The sequence below is a fragment of the Haemaphysalis longicornis genome, unplaced genomic scaffold (genome assembly GCF_048455015.1).
Source record: "Haemaphysalis longicornis isolate Haplotype H1 unplaced genomic scaffold, Haemaphysalis longicornis Haplotype H1 scaffold_1, whole genome shotgun sequence".
NCBI lineage: Eukaryota > Metazoa > Arthropoda > Arachnida > Ixodida > Ixodidae > Haemaphysalis > Haemaphysalis longicornis.
Window position 1 is genome coordinate 291,368,480 of NW_027526203.1, and position 8,285 is coordinate 291,376,764.

The following is an 8,285-nucleotide window of genomic DNA, read 5'->3' on the forward strand; positions in this document are numbered from 1 at the left end:
GAAAATGAAATACTTGGGGAACTGCAGAATGGATTTAGACAAGACAGGCGACTGGATGACAATCTGTTCGTGATAACGCAATGCATTGAAATTGCGAAAGCACAGAATAGACCACTATGGATTACTTTCTTGGACATTAAAGGGGCATATGACAACGTAAACAGAGAACGGCTGTGGAGAATGCTGAAACTCCAGGGATTAGATGACGAGTTAGTACAGTTCCTTATAGCAATCTATAAAGACAATAGAGTGCACCTTACTTGGGAAGGACAGAAATGCGCCCAGCAGGTCAACATCCATCGGGGACTGAAACAGGGATGCCCTTTGAGCCCAATACTGTTCATGCTTTACATGGCAGGGTTAGAAAAGAAACTGGAAGAAAGTCAAGTAGGTTTTAGCCTAACCCATGTGCTGCAAGGCGAAGTGGTACAACAGCATATTCCGGGAATGTTATACGCAGACGACATTGTTCTTTTAGCTGATAACCAAACCGATATGCAGCGGCTAATAAATATTTGCGGCCAGGAAGCCACTGACCTCGGGTTAAATTTCAGTGCAGAAATATCAGGAATAATGGTTTTCAATGACGCTACCACCGACGTAGTGTCTATCCAGCAAGGCGAATTACCTAGAGTGAAGGAATATAAATATTTGGGAGTGTGGATAAACGAAGGGGATAACTACTTAAGTACTCACGAGGAGCAACTTAAGGTTAAGGGAAAGCGAAACGCAGCTATAATGAAGCATAGAGCTCTGTGGGGGTATAACAAATATGAAGTAGTCAGAGGAATGTGGAAAGGAGTAATGGTTCCGGGTCTCACGTTTGCGAATGCTGTACTCTGCTTAAAATCAGACGTTCTATCAGGCCTTGAAGTAAACCAGAGAACGGTAGGACGTTTGGCCTTAGGCGCGCATGGAAAAACAACTAACGAAGCAGTTCAGGGAGATATGGGCTGGGCGTCGTTTGAAGTTGGAGAAGCTCAGAGTAAAATATGCTTTGAGATGAGGTTGAGGGCAATGGATCAACGAAGGTGGGCAGCTAAGGTTTTTAGGTACCTATACTTGAAAAGCGTGGACACGCAGTGGTTAAGAAAGACTAGAAGGCTAACGATGAAATACGGAAAGAACAGTGGGGAATCCAAAACAGCCAAGGTAACTAAAAAAGAGGCAAGGCAGATTGAAACGAATAAATGGAGGGAAAAAATGGAAGCTAAAACGTCGTTAGAGATGTACAGGGCTGAGAAGATGAACATCAGAAAGGAAAATTTCTACGATAATTCCCAGGGCAGTGCTTTGCTTTTTGAGGCTAGAGCAGGTTGCCTGCGAACTAAGAGTTTTGTGAGGAAGTATTCACAAAATGATGGGGTATGTGTGGTCTGCGGAAAAGAAACAAACTATGCTGCACATAGTGTTAGAATGTGAGGGTATCCAGCCAAATCTACATGAAGGGAATATTGGGCTTTCAGAAGCCCTAGGATTTAAGGGTATCAGAGAGGAAGTTAACTTCAAGGCTGTCGAGGGGACGAAATGAAGATTAGAATGCTGGTGGACGAAAAGCAGAGAGGGTAATAATGCCTAGGACAGTTACCACCTGTAACAGGGAAAAGAAAGTATTTCGGGCCTAATAAGCTTTAGTGCTTGCCCTAAGCAGCGCTAGTATTAAACCAAGAGTGTAAAACATGGTTATATTAGTCCTTTTTGGTAAGATGACATGTCATCACCCCGCTTCAAAGGGGAAACCAATAGGAATCATCATCGGTGCCGTTCCGAGTATAGTCGTGGCAGCCTTATTTCCGACCAGTCGTGCATCGCATCGGACGGCTCCGTCGTGCATGTCTCGCGCTTTATCGTAAAAAGTTCGTCTCTCCCTCATTTGCCCATTTGATCCCTCATTTGCCCTCTCTGTGACTATTTCGTTTCCATCCTTCCAGCCCACGTAAGTCTCTTCCTTCACTTTCTGTTAAGGGCACTCCCCGTTACTTTCGTATTTTGTCGTCGTAAACTTTATCGCCGTTCAGCGTGAACAGGATGGCGCGTTTTTGCATGCGATTCCTGCACGTCGGCGTCGTGCGCGCATTGCCACGCCCGCATCGACGTTTTTGCTGTAGCTAGAAGCCGCCGCGTATCATACGCGGCGAGGGAGTCGCGCGACTCATGGCGGTAGTTTCGAAGCGCTCGGGACAGCCGACTGGCCTCGCCGGAAATGTTTTGGCTTACCACGGCTGTGGATATTTGACGGGCGCTTTTGATTGATTGATTGATTGATTGATTGATTGATTGATTGATTGATTGATTGATTGATTGATTGATTGATTGATTGATTGATTGATTGATTGATTGATTGATTGATTGATTTAATATCACGCCGTCGCTACACAGGCGATGAGGCGCGCCGTAGTGGAGGTCTTCACATTAATTTTGACGCCCTGGGGATATTTAACGTGCGCCGACATCTCGAGCACACGGGCGTTTTTGCTTTAGGCCTCTATCAGAAAAGCTGATGGACGCATTCCCTAGCGGCGCGGATGATGCTACCGTTTTCGCCAACATTGTCAGCTCCTTTCCTGCACAAGCAACTTCGTCAGCAGCGGTCGTAAGCAATTACCGTTGCAATTAGCAAGTTACCGGTAGTAAAATGCCACTGAAGGCACAAGCCTTCAGTGTCCGTGGCATTTTAAGGAGCAGTAGCAAGCGTTCTGGAGCTACCCGCACCACTTCGCGGCCGGTGGCGCCGCCATGCTTGCGCCGCCTGCCGCAACGCGCGCACTGTGAGGGTGATACATGACAAGCATATCGGGCCAGAAGGCGCGGCACCCTGCTTGGCCGATTAAAATGACGTCACATAGCAGAAAACCGGATGTGGTGCTGCATGAGATTTTTGTTTTTTTAGTTCAGATCCATTACGGCAGTTTGGTGAACGTTCGGGCGCACGTGTTGTTCTTGTCTCGAAAATTTTCATTGCACGGTATTTTAGTCGGTGACGTCCTGCTGAAAGTTGTATCAGTATCGACCCCGCTTGTTGTGATTTGTTAGCACGGGCACAGTTTGCTTTCGGGGACGATGTGTGCCCGCAACGTTTGTGTGGCCGTGGAATATTTTCCCCTGATGATCTATAGCTTTAGCGCGGCATGGTTCTGTCCGCTACCTCGACTCTGCGGATGCGTGTGCGAAGTGCCGTTCCCTCAGCAAGAAGCATACGACGACGCTGAAGCGTAGACCTTCGCACACTGAACGCAGAGGTAACAAAGGACACGCTCATATGTGTACAGTAGAATACTAGTAACAGCCCGTAACTTTTATTGACTGCGCCCAAAAGAAGATAATTACAGAAATGTTGCCAGTGTTTTTCGTGTACTGTCGCAAAATATTATAGGATATGTGAATACAGGCAGAAAAAAAAAACTAAATGAATGCCTGTTCTTGTTTGTCTGAAATTTGACCTATAATGGAAGCAATAGGGTGAGATTTTTATTTATTGGTTTCCTGTCTACACGTCTGTCATCGGAAAAAGATTTGGTCGTGGCAGTTAGGATACCGCTATAGGTGTGTGCATATATTAATAAAAACGTTGTTGTGAGTGATATTGTGTTTCTTTCCTGCTAATCTTATCATTTACTGTCATTAGCGATCTGAACTCTCAATCGTACTTGGCTCATTTACTGTCATTGGCGAACTGAACTCTCAAACATGCTTTGCTCATTTGTGCATATATTTGCTCCCACAGACTGTTAGCATAGTTCCTGAATTTGTAAAAAAACACCACTTGCAATCTGCAGAAAACTGAAGCACTGTGCGTTCGTTTGATGCAGCCTGCACCGTCTGAATCAGTTCATTGCAAAAAATCCTGCATAAGCAGCGGGACTAGGCCCGCACTCTTGGTCCGTTTCTGCACATCCGTGTCTGGGAATGGAGACAAAGCCATACAACTGAAATTCAAAACACCGCAAAAAAACCGGACAAAAAACGACGACACACGTCCTTTCTTGTCCCGCCTTTTTGCGCTGTTTTGAATTTCCGTTCGTATGCACCAACTAGCCCAAACCACCGTTCTAACGCAAAGCCATGCACTTGTCTTGCACTCATCTGCACATACAGTAAATTTAATTGTGCGGTTGGGGCACCGCAATCTGCACTACTAAAACAAATGGCGAAGTGCTGCACCACCTGAACTGGTTCACATGCTGCAGGCGAATCGAATGGAACCTCTTTTTGCGCTGGTCGGCTCGTTGTGAAATCACATGGCAGGCGGTACGGGTGAGGCATATTGTACCCCGGACACACTGCATGATGTTCAAAGTATGGACCCCTAGGACAATACTAGGATAAAGGCCGAAGGCTGACAAAGCACAAACATTAGTCAGTGTAGCTCAAAATAAATGTGACAACGAACATGCACCAAGAAAATTTGCTCAGCAGCATATCCAGTTCATATGCACCTTTAATCGAGCATAGTTTGCTGTTGAAATGCAGTGCAGTGTATTATTTAAAGCACCGCAAAAAGTAGTCTTAAATGGGGCATGGAAGTTGTATTTGCCAAACAAACGCTTTGTTCACCTCATGCCTTTGGTTCGTTTGGCTTTTCCTTGCAGTGCTGCACAAAACACTGCCTGTAGAATTAACGATTGTCCAAGCGGGGTACCGACAGGTGCTATTGCTTGTTGGCCGTGCTTGCATCGAAGTGTCATCTTGTGCTATACTTCAGCATGCACCTTATGCTAACTGTTCCTATTTCCCAGTCTGCAGCCTGAGGCAAAACGTCCAGGTAAAACTTCTTTATTTGGAGTAATATAAATACAGAGTGGGGCCCTTTACCAAAGTTGTGTGCGCGCGTGTGGTCCAACTCCCATTGCGTTGCATTCAGACCACGGAGGGAAAGTGGTGAGGGTGCTGCACGGCTTGCCATTCACCTACGAAGTAGCATGCCGAAAATAACCAAGAGTCAGCGAACAGGGCACAACAGCATAAATATAGCTAGAATGATCTTACTCGGGAAGGGCACATCTGAAATAATTCAATTGAAACAACTATCAACACCTTTATTTTCGGCACACATATTGCGTAAAAAGGCAAGCCCGCATGCAGTTTTACGTGGGTAGGGGTCAATATTGAGCATGCACCTGTAAAATGGTCTGTGGTATGATACTTATTATGACGTTTGTGCCATGCAGTCGATGCCAAACGAAAAAAGTACGCGCAAGTTAAAAAGCAGTCAACTTACGCTCGGCGATTCCAACAGGCTCTCCACATGTACACATTCTTTCAGTCTCCTGAGTGCATTAGCCTCTACGACTGGGTTTAACATTACGGAAACCTAAATGCCAGGCTGCGACCACACCACAGGAGTTTCTAGAAAACTCGCTTATCTGCTGTAAGGCATGAATTTCCCATGCAACCATGCGTCCTTTATTGGCCTGTCCTTTCAGACAACGTAAATAATTAATGACGACTTGCACTAAGAACAGTATAGGACAGATAATTGGAGACATCTAGCATGCAACTGCAAGGAAGAAGCAATCGTGAACAGCACATGAACTCGCAGCCGAGCTCGCATACATTTGCCAGCGGAAGCAAAACAATTTGTAAAGTAAATATAAAGGATTCTTTACAATAAAAAACATGATATCCCATCAGCAGTGGCAGTGTTTCTATTGAAGGCAAATAACACCTCAAAATCCCACACGTCCAGAATTTTCAAGCTAGATAAGTATTCCTAGGTGGTCTAAATTAACCCACAGCCCTGCACTGAGCTACAGGCAGTTTTGTAAAGCAAGAAATTAAAAACTGTTCTCAGCAGTTTGATGAGTGGAGTCAATGCACACAATACAGACCCATTTCCTTTACATTTTCTTAAAAGCAAAATCTTCCTCGTTGAATGTTGTTTTTCTATTGCTCCCCCTGATGCTCATACAACTAGCTGACCTTTGATATTCATGGTTTTCACCCATATATGCACACTAGTTGCACCATTAGGATGACACCTTTCCGGAGAAAAATGGCTGAAGTCGCGCCTAATGTTGTGCAACTGCTTGTGCTCTGTATTCTTTAGAGGAGTTATGTCCTCGTCTTTTTGGATAAGCTTGCATTGATCCTGTTCATAATGGTGCTGATAGGCACACCTTTTTCAAGCTCCTTTGCGATTCACTGCTCTTTCAGCAGGAGTCATACCTCTATTGTGCCCGTAGTGGTGTTTTTGATTCGATGCTTGAATGCGATGATGCGATGCTTGAGCCCTGGAGGTGTAAATAATGCCGTCGGTAAAGGTTATGAAGGCCAGAGAAAGGTCTTGTCAGTCTTATAGATTCCCACTTATCAAACGTGCTTCTTTGCATCGCCTGGCTGGGTTCAGCCACTTTTGACCTGTGGCAGCTATATGCTGGTAACTTACCGCTGGCAATGCTTGAGGTACCACAGCTGCCTGTTTCACTAAGCAAAAGCACTGGCCTTCCTCTTCTAATATCTGCAACGCAAAGAAAGAAAAAGTATACAGATGCATTAGACAGGGCGCAATCACAGTCGTAATTTTCATTACAGGTAACTGTGACACTATGAACACAAGACACCATGCTGCCTCATGACAGCCAAAAACTGCAAGCCATAAAAACACAGGATGTGCGTTGCGTATTACGCCACCGCATGCGTGGCTACTATTAACATTAGAGCCAAAACGTAAGAACAGTTCTTTCTAGTGAGTCAACAGCAGTAGCAGCATTAGAGATTATATGTTTACATGAGACATTAACTGCGCGAATTCTGTGCTGCTTCTCATCTGAACCGCCGAAAATTAGGCTTTACTGCGCCTTTCAGGCTGGTGATACATTACAAGCTCGAATTGAGACACTGTGACAATATTTCGCACGCTAGTACGATCATAACAAACGTGGTGGGCTTTGAACTGGGTAGGGTACTAGTCCTGACGTTGTGCAAAAAAAAAAAAAAAAAAAAAGGCTTTGTGAAAGCCAAGGCATGCCGTGTGGGTGTATCTACCAGAGTGAAACATGTATCACGTTGCGTTGCATCAACACTTGAAACGCGCGGCTGTCATTTGCGAAGAGTACCACGCTAACAGGGCAGGGCTAATAGAAATCTGAAACGGAGCAAGACATGAAACAAAACAGGCGTTACTTTTACACATTAATAACGTTTACTCTATGAAATAGCCAATACACATCAGCTCATATCTACATTTCAATGCATTCAGCGCTACCCATGGACACTTCGTACGATAGTAAACAATGACCCCAGCACTACACAAAGCGTATTGCGAACTTGCCCGTTCCCTCACCTCCAGCGCCGCTGAAAAACTGCAGCACTACAACCTCGGCGTCCAGGTTGCGCGGTGCACGTTCCTCTCGTGCTGAAGCATGTTTTTTCGACGTGAGAACGCATGCAGAGCAGCAAGGAGTATTTTCACCGCTGGAAGCAGTTGCATTCGACGTCCGCGCCATTTCGAAAAAAAAAATGGCAATGAACGAAAAATGTTCAACTCTACGTCACATCCGTTTCTAAACCGACCAATCAGCTTAGCTAAAATTGACCAATCAGGGTGTCACGCCTTCTGGCCCGATATGCTTGTGATACATGTGTCCGCGGCGGCGTCAGCGCGCCTGGGCAACGCCACCTAGAGAAAGCGGCGTTGGGCGGCGCGTTTTCGCTTGCCTGTGCACTCTCTTCCACGTGTCTGTGCACCCTCTTCGACCATTTTTTCTCACCCAAGTTTCTGAGGCTTTTTTAACGTATTTTACTCTGTGTGTTTCTGTGGCTTCGAAAGATACCTAGCCCATTTCACCGTGTACTGCCTCCTTCGTTCTTACCATAAGCTCCTATGCTAATCGGCCCACTGCAATCTGGTCCACTTCCAGTGTCGACATGATGTCTGATGTTGAATTCCAAAGTCAGATCAGGAGCACTTTCAGAGCAAATTTTTTTGCCCCGCGTGGAGCGAACACGTTCCAATGGCAAATCGGGAGCAACTAAATCCTGTTCAAATGGCAGATCGAGAGCGCCGTCGGAGCCGAGATCGCTCCGAGGGTCAAGAAAAGTTGCTCCCTCGAAATCGGCAGAGTCGGCCGGAACTCGCCTTGTCTTGTCTCGTGACGCCGTCACCGTCTGCTTCCGCTCTACTCCCCTTTTCGAATCGCCATATCGCCCTCTGCGCGCGGTGTGGCGTTCATGCTTGCTACTTAACGAAAGCGTGCGACAGCTGAAACTCGGAATCTAGTGACGAAAAGATCAGCTCGAACTTCGACTGGATGGATATATAAACGCGTATTCGGCGTTTCCTTTTT

The 8,285-nt window shown here is 45.8% G+C and overlaps 1 long non-coding RNA gene across 1 annotated transcript in view; it reads right to left on the minus strand.

Moving 5' to 3' along the window:
- Positions 1-4,840: 4,840 nt before the first annotated feature.
- The window catches only part of LOC144148045 (uncharacterized), a 27,870-nt gene continuing 24,425 nt past the window's right edge, over positions 4,841-8,285 (minus strand). Inside the window, exons 2-3 of the long non-coding RNA XR_013317952.1 lie at positions 6,386-6,457; positions 4,841-4,907 (exon numbers count right to left, since the gene is read on the minus strand). This is a non-coding gene — a long non-coding RNA (uncharacterized LOC144148045). The remainder of the gene's footprint in view (positions 4,908-6,385; positions 6,458-8,285) is intronic.